Source organism: Coptis chinensis, chromosome 1 (genome assembly GCF_015680905.1).
Source record: "Coptis chinensis isolate HL-2020 chromosome 1, ASM1568090v1, whole genome shotgun sequence".
NCBI lineage: Eukaryota > Viridiplantae > Streptophyta > Magnoliopsida > Ranunculales > Ranunculaceae > Coptis > Coptis chinensis.
In genome coordinates, this window is record NC_141456.1 from 59813374 (window position 1) to 59829133 (window position 15760).

Here is a 15760-nt window from a genome sequence, read left to right on the forward strand (position 1 = left end):
CACACGAGCATTATTAACCTTCCCCTTAGGGTTAGCTCATCGTCATTGGATGATTAATTGAACTTGATGTATACAATAAATAAGTAAATGAAGAACAGGAATTAAACTTGATTTGTGTTTCCGTAAAGCCCCTTCATTTATATATAGCTCCTGGTCTCCGTAAAGCCCCTTCATTTATGTTTTGTCTTTTTCTAATTTCAAACAATCAAACTTTGTTTTAAAGGTTTTGTCCTTTTGTCCCATAATAATCCGAACTTTTTATGGTTTTGTTGTTTTCCTTAAATCAATTCATACATTAATTTCTTTCATCCTTTCTTATATGCAAGGTGTCACACAATTGTGACCATCACTTGCCACCTGCCTATGCTGACTCGTCATGCCTTGTGGCCCCGCAGAGTGGGTCCACGTGTTGTGTCCAGTGGCAACTCAGATTTTGGCATTTTTTACAACTTTCTATCTTTGCGTAGAGTTTGTCGCCCTGGTTGCTCTGGCAGTTCACTAGCCAAAATCGGCGTCAAAGTTTGAAAGATGTGAGCTTCGGAAGTTTGTTGCTTCTTTATAAGTGGACCTGTTCTGCACTGGTTTTGTCCATTTGGAAACTTCGGCTCTAGTCAGACTTTGGGCTTCATTGGGGCTGAGTGGGAAGACTTCAAGTATGTACAGTATTCCCATACTTTGATGCATGTTTTATTATCATATTCACGTTAACTGCGGAAACCTGCAAAAGTACGAAAATATAATTATTTCATGATTATTAAACACATAATTGACCAAAATTCTATGTCTCTCGGGGTTTAATATTACAGTTTTTGGTGCTTATCATTGTTCATACTCAGTGTTCATAGTCCACTAGGAGTATGAACACTGAATGTTCATACTCTTGTTGGACTATGAACATTCAGTGTTCATACTCCTAGTGGACTATGAACACTGAATGTTCATACTCTTAGTCTTTCAATCCTTCTCAGTTTCAGCCACTGAACTTAGGAAAATCATGTGACAATGGCAAGTGAAGATGGAAAAGGAATACTCACCGTCTTGGCTGGTTGGTTGAATTCTTGGTAGGACCGTCTCTGTCAGATCTTGCGCAAAGTCTACATAAATATGAATGAGCCCATCTTCCTCAAGAGCCGAATTGGCAAAGAACTCAATCACCGCGTCGTCAGTCTCTAGTGTAATTTTCATTCCCCTAACCAGCCAACAAACAGTAACATTTTCATTAGAGGGACATTCAATAACTTCTCGTATCCAATTAAACAACTTCGCTCTTGTCATTTCATTAAGCTGCATCTCTAGAGAATCAACAACTTTACCACCATTGTACACCCACACTTTCATCCCTCTCATCTTTTTACCAACCCAAATCCCTCCATAATGGGCCCTAATGGATTTGCTATCAAGATGAGTGGCTAAAGTGTCACCAGTTGGAGCTTCATCATCATTGTCATCTTCAACCTCTCCATCTGTGTCACTGCCACTATCAAAGCTTGTATAAGTTGATACCAATCCAGGATCAGTTGCAGTCATGTCACATTACTCGCTACTCGTACGTGGGTTTTGCTGTATTGAGGAATCTTTTAATATCTCCGCAAGCATCGAACGCAACTGTGGAGGGATTTCTTGATCACGAGTATTTAGCAGTAGTGGTTCAACCAACTTTGCAAACTGAACAGAGCGCTCCCTCTGCAAGAAAGTCGAAACTCACAATAACCTGTTAATGATTACATCAATTATATAATTAACCATAAGTAAACAAATATAACGAGACTACTATAATGACAAGTCCGTCATAGATTGACAACAAAAGGGCATGGGTAGGTCACCATCAGACTATTTATTTGAACATAAATTTTAATTTTTTTTCAAGTCATTCGTCACATTGTAGTAGAAGTTGGAGTATAGAGCAAACTAATAGATTCACAAAAAATCACCTCTCGATTCCATATATCCATGAACAACAACTCGCTAGAAGCCAGTGGTGTAACTCTAGTCAAACAGTGATCCATGTACCAATCCAGATACACTTCACTCATATCCTGAGAGTAGTCTACTACGTGTTCACAATGACCCATCCACCAATCATTCCACTCCCTAACACATCTTTCCGTGAATTCCGATTTTGCTTCACAGTCCCATCTATCTGGCGGGGCTGGTATACGTTGTTGAAACCCAAATTGCCACATACAATGATCAGGCATATACTTCTCTACATAATCAAAGTGGATCAGCCATGTAGGTGTCGGGATAAGAGTGAAGACAAAAAGGCAAAATTAGGAGTATTCAGCCACTTATCCCATGGCTGCCAAACAACGTAAGAAACAAATTAATATTAGTAACAGTATGCTAGACATAATGTGTTTTATAAATTGTTGGTATTGATAAGACGCTAACCTGATCCTCGCGGAGTGTGTTCAACTCATCTCTGATAACTTGATACGATTGCTTTATGCGAGGTCGATCCTTGGTATATTTCCATCTGCAAGCCGCAGGGAATACAACTTTTGGTTCACGAGTCAATGGATACAAGCGGAACCTCTCATAAAACCAAGTCTACAGTCAAAATTTTAAAAGTTACATCAATTCCACAATATACAATTAATCCAAAAAAGTTCAACTATACCCAACAATACGTACCAACAACAATGTAGAAGAACCATACAAGTTGAGTCGAAAATTTGAATTTGTTCCTCTCCCAAACTCATTTGGTGTACGGCGGATTGATGCTCCCTTTAGGACCTTAAATAAATACACAAGAGCAGCACTAGCCCAAGCATACATGGCACAAGACTCAATATTGTTCAGAAATTGTAGGTACTTAGTATGGACACAGTTGCCCCCTCCTTTAGAAAATATGGTGCTTCTAATGAGGTACAGGACATATGCAAGCTGATGTTCAGATCCAACATTGGGAAAAGGTATCTGTTAACCATCGGATATCAACGCTTTTCCCTCTTACTTTGTCTTTAGGGGGTGAAACGCCCAAAAATTTTGAGCAAGCCTTTTCTGCATTCCAATCCAAGTTGTCAACAAGGGCATTCCCAAAGATGTTCAGGCCTAATATATGACCTACATGCTTAAGAGTAATTGTAAGTTCAAACGGCGGGAAGTGGAAAGAATTGGTTTCAGGTCTCCATCGGTCAATCAGAGCAGATATCAACTCTCTGTCCCCTTGGAAATGTTGAATATTTCTAAGGTATTGAAACCTTATTTTTGAAACCATCTTCTTTTGGTCTCCAGATAACTTCCACTAATGTAAATTTTTAGTGTGCTCATGGGTACGAACCACTGGACGATCCTGTTTATCATTTACATGAGTTATTGGTTGTGAATCGATATGTGCAATAAAATTAAAGCAGTGTAGAAATAGAAATAAATTACCACTCCTTCCACAAGTAACGATGATATATGGTCATCTTGCATATACAAGTGACTGCTGGTCCATGGTGGTATGACCGTTCCCATTTCGTGCAGACCACTTCTTTTGGTTCTAGTAGAAACGCTGCAACGTAATCATTTAGATGTCAGCTATAACCAAGTGAGGATCATCTCCCACCACTAGAACGTTTAAAATAATTTTATGATGCATAATCGTATTTGTAGGTGTTTACTATTTATATAAAAACATAGTTTAAACTATGCAACCACCTCAAATAAATAATAATTAAAAGATTGAGTATACTCCAATGAAACTATCTTAAAATGAACGATCAGTTTGGATGCTTATATGTAAGTATGTAACAGAAAAAACACATTAACAGGGGCAAACAAAAATAAGAGGAAAAATAATCAACCAAATAATTTAATAAGTTAATGCCCTCATATGTTAATAAAAACAATGCAACAAAAGAAAAAAAAGAAAAGAAAAAAGGAGTTCGGAATGGTCGCAGGTGATATCTCCAAATCCCTAATTCCAAGTATAAATGTTTAGAAACAAGAAGAGTGAAAAATAATTAAGAGACTAAAGAGAATACTTGTTACCTGTTGAAAGCCGATAGAGTTTGGAGAAGAGTTTATGGCACATAAATGAGAGACCGAGTGAAATAATCACTCCCAAACCCAAGCTTATTTCATAATCACTCTCAAGGACTAGGATGGGGAAAGTTCAAGTTTGCCCTTGAATACGTGTACACAATAAAAAACCCCGGCAAATCCCCGCAAAAACACTCCACAAACCCCTGCAAAAAATGCTCAACAAAAAACCCCAGCAAAAAATTCTCCACAAACCGAAAACCTAAGCAAAATCTCAAATTTCCATCAAAACAAAACAAAATGTCAAAATCACCATTGCAGACTGAAGAGAACACATGCAACACTGAAAATTGCACAAATCTAAGACTTCAAAATTAAATTTATTGTAAAGAACACCAAGATGAATTAGACCAACAGATTGTGTTATATTCACAACTTGAGGACGGGGAAGAAAACGAACTAGCATTATAGGTACATTTCAATGATGTTGAATTATATTTTTCATGTTATAATTATTGAAATTCATGATTTTTTTGCTAGAAAAAGATATGAACATTATTTGTTCATATCACTATTAGGATTTTCATGGCTTGCACAGTTTACATGTTAGGATATGAATGGAAGGAAATATATGTATGAACATTCATTGTTCATACTCTTGTTGGACTATGAGCATTCAGTGTTCATACTCTTAGTGGACTATGAACATTGAATGTTCATACTGTTGTTGGACTATGAACATTCAGTTTTCATACCATTGAACTATGAACAGTGAATGTTCATACCTTACCATACATCAACAGACTAATGTTTATACTTTGCTATTTTTTAATTTCGATATCTGACGTTCATTTATTTGTAGGCCTTACTCCTAGGGATGAAAAGAAAATCAAAGAAGAAGAACAAATCAAAGAAAAATAAGTCCCCAGGGAAAACAGCATGCTAGAAATCTACAACTAAGCAACAGAAGCCAGAGTCGAGTAACACTCCTACCAAGAAAATGAAGAAAGAGTCAAGTAGCAAAGTAGTTCCTAAAAAGAAGAGTAGGAAAACAATTTCTAAAAAGAAGGCAAAAGAGGAGAGTGAAAAGGAGAATGAAGAGGAGGAGAAGGAAGATTAGGGAAATGAACTAGTATTGACCAAGGCATCGGCACCTCAGCTACGAAGCAGCCTCTCCTGGATGATAAATCTAGTAAAACTTCTAAAGGAAAAGAAAATTCCAGAAAAATATGTTGAGGCAATGAAGAAGACACCATTATGGTTGTTGTTTAAAGCATTGTAGGAAAGGGAGATTGTAGAAGATAACGTAAACAAGCCCAACAAAGAAATATTTGATCTCTTGGACAAATATGATAACAACTCTAATGAATTTCAGATAAATGGAAAAAGTTTAAAGCTGACTTATGAGGAGATAAGTCTAATGTTTGGGCTGCCTGTAACAGAAATGTTTTTTAATCCAACAGAGAATATTAGTTCTAAAGAGAAAAAAACAAGATTCATATCAAAGTACTTGGGTGGTGGGGAGAAATCAATAATCAACCAGGCTGATTTTATTGGTGCAATATTGCAGATCTTGAATGAGACAAATGATGAACATGCAGCTGAAGATTTCTCAAGGCTGATGTCGCTTTACATGTTCACCACTTGCTTCTTTGCTAACGCAAATTACAAAGTAACTTGGCCCTTAATTAAGGCTGTAGAAGACTTGGGTCATTGAGAAAGTTGTCGTGGCCCAATACCATACACGACGAATTGATTGCTGCAGCCAAAAAGCACAAAAAACGAAGATAAAGATGATCAATGGATGCACAATAATGTTTATGGTTTAGTATTTCAACTGCATCTCCTTAATATATGTTTGTATGTTTGTATAACAATTGGTGAAGTATGAACAATGATTGTTCATATATGAAATATTTGTAAATGCCTGTTTGTATAACATTTTTTGCACTAAATATGGGTTTCATCACACACATTGCAGTTTTGGATATGTGACCACACCATACTCATTAAAAAGGTGGAAAATCATGGAAGAAAATTCCCAAGGTGTGCGAGATGGAATATGAAGAAATTGATTGAACAATTCTGAAGCACAGCACTTGATAAATGTAAAATTTTTGTTTAGTCCTACTTAACTAATTAAACTTAAACAGAAGTAAAGAATAGTAATTGCATTCTAGATTATCAAAGTTATCTACTCTCTTGAATCATGCAATAAATGGAGTAGAGAATTCGTTTAAACGTAAGTTTCCGCTAGTTTAATCGCTACTAACAAAATAGAATGAGAGTAATGAATTGAATTACACTAATATGGCAATTGAACTTAAATAAAATGTTTAACTTATACTGTGATAATAGAATATTGAAATGTGAATATGGAGAAGGGATTAGGGAGATTCGAATCCACTTGATGTATTCCTAATATGCTAGTGTTGATTATTACAGTTTTAATCAATTAAGATTAAGTATTGATCCCTAATTACTCATGACAATCTCTGCCAACTAATAATTAGCATGTGAGGAAGTCCAACCCATTCTCATGGCGAATCAACTATCCCTCTAGAGTGAAACTCTTAAGAAGCAATAATTCTAACTAACATATCAAATCTTCATCAAGCTTCATCAAACCCCTCTAATGGAGGTTTAGCTAGATGTCATTAGACTATCATAAATAGATATATAAGAAGGAGACATAATGAAGAAAAATAATGATCTTTTATTAATCTAATGAATACTGAAGAACAATAATTAACTAAGGTTTAAACTAATCACTAAGTCTAAAATCTAATTATCTAACTCTAATTAATTATATCTATCTAAGTCTAAGTATATCTAGAGTTATGCCTCAGTCCTCTTTATAAAAGAGAGGCTAGGTCTACATTTTTGTGCATGGGCTTTGGAGCCATATTTTGGGCCTTCGAATCAAGCCCAAAACCTAATTACATAAGTCTAAAAAGGGTTTCTCTGCTGAAAATTACTACAACATCCTTTTCGTCTACTTCTGCTCCTCCGATTGGGTCAAGACCTAGATTGTTAGAAAACTCTTTCTGAGCCGGTCGTTTTGACAAATAATAGTCCCAATTCTGAGGTCTAAGTCTGAAGATACAGCCTGCGGAAGTTCTATTGACTTTTCTGCTCTATTTCTGCCTGCGTTGACTTTGACTTTTTAGCTTTGACTGGGCTTTAAAAAGGCTTTTTCTCCTTGAATCTTGGCATTTAATCATAGAACTTCTTAGCAACCAATATTTGCTCTTTTATCTCGCAAAAGTGACATGTTTCTTTACATATTTGACTCCAATGCCTGAAATACATAAACGCACGTAAACAGTACTAACTCATATTTATTATACACATAATTGGTCTAAATGTAATGATATTAAGGGGTTAAAACTACAGTTTTGGGCTCTTAGCAAACCACCCCCAAACAGCATTTTGCTTGTCCTCAAGAAAATATGAGAAATTAATATAAGTGACCAAAAATGGAGTTCTAACTAATCTCTTTTCGCCGAGTGCGATTGCATTGACCATATGCAATAAGGCCTTAAACCACTAGGAACCTAGTGGACGAGTTATAGCCTCGTGAGAGTTTTTCAGAGAAGGTACTCACAAACTTTATCTATACTACAACGACTAAGAAATAAAATTACTGATTCCTACTTTATTCTAAGATATCTATACATCTCACTAGTGATAAATACAGAATAATCAAGTCAAAATCTAAGCTAATACGTGCATAATAATCAATCATCTATGAATAAACATATATACAATGAACTATGCTATGAAATGCAATAACAAATCCATTTATGAAACTTTGGAATAGCGTTCTTAAGTATGTCCTCACATATTCTTGGTTTCACAAGTCTTTTTCTTTCCTATTCTTCATTTCATCTCTATTCTCAGACTCATTCAAAAATGGGTAGGCTGATTTTTATTTTTATTTTGTTTTGTAAAAGGGTAAAGGATTTGCGGTTTATGAAAGGCTAAATAAAGGCTCAGAGGGGCGACTAGCGGAAAATAATTTCATATAGGTTTGAATTTATGGCTATATCGATTCAAAGAGGGCCTAAATTCTCGCTTAGGATATAGTATAGTGATCAAGCAAGTGGAAATGTGATTTCTCTATTCGGAATTTACTTCTCCCTTGTGTCATTTCTCAAATATTTCACTCATATAAGGCTTTATACTATATTCTCACAGGGTTTATAGAATAAGTACTCTAGCCTAGATTTCAGAAACTTACTGTCAAACAATCATAGATACTCATACAATATATTTATAGAAAGATGTAATGATTATTGCCTACATATTAACCTAAATTTCTAAAGACTATTCTAATATAAGAGCTAATGTGAAATATCTAGACTAATATCATCGTAGAGAAAGAAACAATACTAATATTCCTAACACTACTAAAAAAAGGGCTTTTTATGACTGCTAAATTTTATTTTCCTTGACATCTTTAATATAAACCGTCAAGAAATGTAACTCAACATTCTTTTTATGATGTTTGATGTATATTGTTGATAGCTATAGTTGAGCCTTCATCGATTTTCTTGACGGCTTTTGGATAAACTATCAAGAATCGTGACTTTACATTTTTTTTTCATGACGCTGATAGTGGAGCCGTAATAGATTTTCTTGATTTTTTTTCTAAAAGCGTCAAGCTAATTATTTAACTTTTCTTATTTTAAGTGACCATTTTTTTTAGATCAAATAGTCAATACCCAATATCGAATATTTATTTGGATTATCGAAAAAAAATATATCGAATATTTAAACCCCACTCGCCAGTCGCCACCAAGTAATAAGACCCAAAAATTTTAAACCTAAAGACTACAGCCGTCACTCAAAAGACAAAACTCAAAATTTCGGTACTCAAAATGAAAGCGGGGACAATTAAATTAAAAAAATGGTGTGCATGGGTTCTTCTCTCCAATCTTTTCTCAAGCTCCAACCTCTCTCCACCATTTGCTCCGGCTGCGGCTTCGATTCTATAACATTTAGCTTCAAGATAGACGTACGTAAACCATATGAGAGATAGACGTATGTCAAGAGATTAAGAAAAACTAGTGTGGTTACCCAGCTACTCTCCACTCTCATCTCGATCATCTCATATTCTTATCGAAAAAACAAAACTGTTATCTCATTATTTGCAAACCATGCCTAACCAAATAAATTGGAGCTCCCACATTTCAATGGAGAAAACGAGAAAAAATATTACTCTGTTCTCATGAAACGTAGAGAAGAGAAAACGAGAAAAAAGATTACTGTGTTCTCATGAAACATAGAGAAGGCAATTTTCGTAATCATCTTTCCGCCTAACCTTCTCCGCTCATCAAGTAAAAAAAGGGTTATTTCTCTTTTGTTTTTTTTATTCAAATCTCTCTGATCTTCATCTTATATGGGTATTCAATTCCCTGTTTATTATCCCTATTTCTATTGATTGGTTGGATATGCAGAAGAAATAGGAGTGAGCGTGCCGGACAAGGGAACAGCAACGACAATCCTTATCCTATCAGTCAGTGAGTTAATCCCTCAAGCTAGAGTATTGCTCTCTCTCTCACAGCCGGTATGAAATGAAAATGGGAATGGAAAGTTTCTTGCAATTAATTAATGGTTGGTTTATGTTTGATTTTTTTTTATCGCTATTATAATGGATATATATAGTTCGATCAATTTTTTAAACTGCCTGGGGTCTTTGTGCATGTGCATATACACTGTTTGAATGAATGCCTAATAGATATATGCCTGGTCTTGCCCTCTCATATTCTGATTCACACTAGTATAGTACTACTTAAATATTACATTGTACATCATTGATCGTGTAGCACATCTAGTATTAAATTAACCATTTTTCTTGTCTATCAAACTCATAGTGATCCATAATGTGGAATGAGTGACTGAATTGTTTCTGCCAGGTTATCAAGCCCAAAGAAATCTAATGGTAATGGAAGTAACCAGGTTCACATTTAGATCAACCTAGAAAGCCAATGCTATAAATTAAAGAAGGTACTTCGCACAGCTTGAACTAATGTAGTTGCTAATTATGTCAAATATATATTGATGGAGAAATGTAAGCTTGTTTGGAAATTCTTGGGCTTGGTAGAAGTTGGAATACAATAGGATATATATATATATATATATATATATATATATATATATAAGGATGGATATGAGATCTCTGTATGCGAATGGTTTGTTTGATCTTGGGGATATTTAATTAAATATCGGTCATATATTTTAGGTAGTAGAACACTATTAGAAAGCATTGACGCATTTATCACCACTCCGATGGAACATGGAAGAATAACTATGTTTGTAGTTGCAACTTATCAGTAAGGGCTTGGTGCCATTAATTAACTTTGTTTAGATTAGCATAGTCTGAATTTTCAGTAATAACTTGGTACGTTCTGAATTTTCAGCACTAACTTGGTATGTTTCTATGCAATTTCACAGTCTTGAATTTGGAAGTGTGTATTAGGTCCTTGGCTCCTTGGCCCAGTAGGTTTCCACTCTCAAGAGGAATGACTTTGTAAGTGTCCGGCATAGATGAGAATTGGAATCATTGAAGTCGCATTATTAAACACACAATCTTGTTCTACTGAGATAGAAGTTTAATGAGCTGAGGTGTCACTTCGTAGAAATTTCTAACCACCACTAGCCTTCTAATACAATTTTGCTTCATTTATGTCCAATAATCTTACTATTCCTTTCCTTACATGAATTATTAATTAGTGTTTATTATTTAATAAAAAAAATCATTATGAAAATCTAAGTTTCTTTTAGGTTGACACAATAAAGAGCTTAATCTAGGATCGATTAAAGAAATTGAACGTGAAAGAACCAAAAATATACTTTCTGGTATGATGCCTATTACTAGATGCTACCTTCACAGAATTGAAGTTATGCTCCATGCATCCTTGGATTCCCACCTCTACAACTTTAAGCTACTGAGTGAGGACTGACTTAGAATCTATATGACCTCTATAAAGTTCTTTTACAGTTTTACTGCTCCATTGTGATCTCTAATATGGCCGCTAAATCTAATATGACCCCAATCTGTATTGTACGTACTTCAAACAATTCTAATGACTTCTAAACTTTGTATTTGTTTTCTGTATGCATCATTAGGTATTCAACTTGGTTGTATTCTGGACTACGCAGTAAGGGTAACGTAGGATTCAACTCTGGTTCTGAGTCAACTAGCAGTCCCACAAGATTTTATATATGTATGCACTGTTTCCTCATTCCTTTTCCACACTAGTATTGTTTAAGTTGTCCCATATTTAAATGTTTTTCACATTGTTCCATGTGTCTTATACTTCACTAAAAAAAAAAAAAAAAAAAAATCAAACTATGAATCTATTTTCAATATTAAGAAAAGAGAGGTGATAGTTATTTTCCAGTCCTGCTGAAAATTTGAATGCCATACCTATTTATCAAGGGATCTTGATCTCCCATTGTTGGATTTTGTGCATATGAAAGTTTGAGTTCCATGTGCTGGTTTTGGTTGGCTAATAATTTGTTGCTTTTATCGTTTAGGACTATAAAGTTATGTTAAAACTTTCTAGCCGACCATTACTTTTGTTATGACATGCCTGGTTCTGCTGATAGATACATGCATAATTGTTTTTGACTTCTTGTTAAACCTTTAGTCTCATTCTCTTATGGCTTCTTATAATTACTTTGTGCCTAGCTAGTACCAATTTTTGTTTAGACTGCTAGGTGTGTATCCTGTTGTTTGATATATTGTTTTTGCAATTGGAAAGCTAATTCTTCCATCACCAAACACTACACCATAATAGGATATTTGCAACACGAACATTTTTTGCTTTGCAACAGTTATTTACCGTTAGCAAGTTGTCAACGCTTATATAGCATTAGCAATGTTATAAAGCGTTACTTTATTTCAGTGAATTTCAGGAATTAATTGCTAACGCTTAAATATTGTTTGAGAAGTGTTGCAAATTAAAATCTTGAAATATAAAACATAACGTTACTTTCTCTCCTCTCTCTCACCACCGCTACACTTTCCAGTCTCCTCCCTCTCTCCCTCACCACCGCTACACTCTTCTCTCAGTCTCCCTCTCTCTATTCAAGAAGCTCAAGGCTCAATACCTTCTCAAAATCATCATCTCGATCCAGATCCAATTTTATATCATCATCTCGTATGCCATTTCTTTCTAGACCCCCCCCCCCCCTTCTTCCTTTCCAAATGAAACACTCACCACTTCGTCCCCATCTCCCTCACTTTCACTACCAAAAAAATGAGTTTACCCGACAGACCCCATAAAACCTCTGTTCCAAGTGTTTTTTAGGAAGAGGCGAAGTCAATTGGGCTATTGAGAAATGAGAGGTTGGCTAATTTGATTGGGTGTTGTTGTGAAGGAAATGAGAGGTTGTTAGTTGCTGAGTTTATATCGAACGAAATGCTAGCTAAGCATCTTTTTCACTCTAAGTAGTTTTTTTAGTTGATTTAAACAAATGTAGGTTACTACTTATACTTAATTAGTAATGTGCTTAGTTATAAACTGTTTTGGACTATTTCTACAGTACTTATGAGTTTGATTGTCTGTCTTATTTCTTATATTTGAATTGGTTTAATTGAAATGAGTTTGGTTGGAAATGGTTAAGGGGACGCATAGCCCGCACAGACCATGAAATGGGGCTATGAGATTGAGAGTAGCGCTGTATTTGGCTCAAGCTTTGGACTATTGCAGCAGTAAAGGGAGAGGTCTGTATCATGACCTCAATGCATATAGGGTCTTGTTTGATCAGGTATAGTGGTTCTTTTAGAAAAATGCTTATTTTCTTGTTTTCTCAATGAAAGGTAAGTTGCTTTCTATTGTCTAGACCCTATTTTTTAGACGGTTGTTGACAGGATGGTAATCCCAGGCTCTCGTGCTTTGGTCTAATGAAGAATAGCAGAGACGGGAAGAGTTACATTACGAACTTGGCATTTACGCCTCCAGAGTACATGAGGACAGGTAAATACTACTTAACGAAGAGTACATTGTTAACTTTCTTTGCGATTTCAATTTAAAGCCTTTATGACATTTGAATTTCAGAACCTGCAACCATGATCCTTTTTATCGTGATAGCTTGTGTGAAATTTTGGATGGAACATATGTATTGGTTGTTTTTGTTAATGCCACTTAAGCTAGTAAATAATTTTTATCATGTTTGTGTTGTCCAATTAGCAAGTCTGATTCTTAAACAACCATATGACATTGTGCATATTCTTTGTTCAATCAAGCAAATGATGTTATTCGAGAGCATATGGGTGAACAACTCTTTCTGAATAACTGTTGTGCGTTCTACAATTTATTGACTTTAGTAGAATGGTTAAATACTGCATTACATGTGAATCTGCTTGGTTTTCAAGTCTTTATGTTTCTTATCAGCATGACCAGTCATTAAACTTTGCTGCAAGCAATTCTGATTTTCAATGTTTTCCTAGATTTACATGTTGTATAGCTGAAATAAAAGTTGATCAAAATAAAGTAATGTTTTTTTGTTTATTTATTTATTTTTTTTGACAGGAAGAGTAACAGCAGAAAGTGTAGTATACAGCTTTGGAACTCTATTGCATGACCTTCTTAGTGGCAAGCATATTCCTCCAAGCCATGTAAGTTCCTCTTCTGTCTTAGTCTTAAAACTAGAGGTTCTTTTCATTATTAAACTATGGTTGTTGATTGGCTATAGACAAACACTTGATAAGCATCTGACTAATGTCTTGATAGCTTTAAGTAACTACTACTAGATTTCAATGCTCTTAGCTTCTGCATACATTGATATTATGTTCATTACGATGCGCAAGTGTGTTTTTAAAGTGTTATAATTGACAATGCAATATTTGAAAAGGTGAATATATGGCTTGCTGCCTTTGTGTGGTTGAGGTGGTATGACAAGTTCAATACTTGTGAGGATTGTCAATTGTTAACTAAATCATCTCCTTTTGCAATGCCTAAGATGAGATATGGTGCTATATCTGAAAAATCATTATAGTATTCCATTATTACAATGAAAATGATAATGGTCACAATCAGATAACCAAAACAAGTATGAGATCTATAAAATAAGTAGAATGAGGGAAAACAATGATATTGATCGAGAGTAAGAAAAATTATGTAGTTTTGTTCCAGAAAGAATAAAAAAGATGAAAGAGAACTCATGATGGTAACAAAATGACATGAAAACACATTAGCTATCGAAAATCCTTTCTCAGGTCTCTTGTTTCATGGTCTGCTGCGTAAACTTAAGATCATAAGCATAGAAATTGTATTGGGAAAAGAAAACTAGTTGTGGTTTTTTGCCGTCTATCTGTGTTAGATAGGGGGTCAGTCACACACTGTCTTCTATTGACCTCTGTCCCTACTAGTGTCAAGCTTGGTGTTGTTTGTTCATCTCCCCAGTTTGTTAAAGAATTTGATCTCGTCCTGTTTGTTAAAAGAAAATTTATTTTGACTGATTTTTTGTTTTGTTTTGAATTGGTTTGTGGTTTTGATTTTTTTTGTCACTCATTTGAAAGGGATTATTTCAGCTTTGAATAATTTCAAGGAGAAAAGCTCAGAAAGAGAATTGAAAAAGCATGAGGTGACGATTTCAAGGTATATTTAACTCAAAACCTGTGAATTCCAAATCGTTGAAGCAAGATTTCATTATTTGTGCTTATTTTAACGAACAACATAATTAGGCTTATGTCCAAGTAAAAGTAAAAGTACTGACATTTTCATATAAGTATCTTTATCAGGTTAACAGGTTTGAAGAGGTTGCCTTTAGCTTTAATGGAGGGAAAGATTCAACTGTAATTTCTCTTCCATTTGTTGTCTGAATAGGAGCTCTATTTAGGTTGTTTACACATGATTATTTGCAATTGCTTGGTTTTTCAGGTTTTGCTACATCTTCTTAGGGCTGGTTACTTTTTGCAAGTGGGAAAACCTGATGATTCAGACGGGAACGTACAAAATTGCACACTAAAGTGTCCCATACGAACTATTTATTTTGAGACCCCGTATGCTTTCCCTGAGATCAATTCATTCACTCACGAAACAGCTACAAAGTAAAAGCTTTTTGTTGCTTTTGATTTGTCTTTATGTCAGAGTATATAAAATAAATGGCTCTTTACTTGTTCGACCAGTTATGGATTGAAAATAGAAACCATTCGCTTAGATTTCAAATCGGGTTTGGATGCTCTACTGAAGGAAAAACCAACCAAAGCTATATTTCTTGGTACAAGAATGGGAGACCCCAATGCGGTAAATGCATTTATTTTCACTCTTTTATTTTTCTCTCAGAAGAAATATTTCATTTTTATCCCAGCTACATAGGCATTTCACATTGAATAACCACCTTTAATGGGATCAACATGATAAATTGGCATCCTTTGCATTTATTTTCTGTGTACAGGTTGTCATTGTTCACAACTTCATATTACTTGAGCGGAGGGATACATATACATTTCTTCCTAGTTTGTCTGTGCAAACCTAAGAACATAGATTCATATTCATATTCAAAGAAAAGAAAAAAGAAAAAAGAATAATCTATTAAATAGAAAGAAAGGAAGAAGAAAAAAAGTTTGTGTCGGACACATGGACATGTTGTGCATACGGTTTTTAACCAGGGGTTCTTCCATACCCTAAATGACTAGGAAAATAATCTATTAACATAGTTACAGCTCCATGATATGTTACTTTCATAAGTAATTGTTTGTAAGGACGCGCTTTGTAAGGTCTTTAGCCAAGAATTAGTTGTGTAACTAAAGCATGCTAAGAAGTTTTTTTTCCTT

At 34.9% G+C, this 15760-nt stretch overlaps 1 long non-coding RNA gene across 1 annotated transcript; it reads left to right on the forward strand.

The window, feature by feature from the left end:
- The first annotated feature begins 14723 nt into the window (after positions 1-14723).
- Positions 14724-15214, forward strand: LOC147524752 (uncharacterized). Its single transcript, XR_015197185.1, has 3 exons — positions 14724-14779; positions 14865-15034; positions 15113-15214. It is a non-coding gene; the product is annotated as an uncharacterized LOC147524752 (long non-coding RNA).
- The last annotated feature ends 546 nt before the right edge of the window (positions 15215-15760 follow it).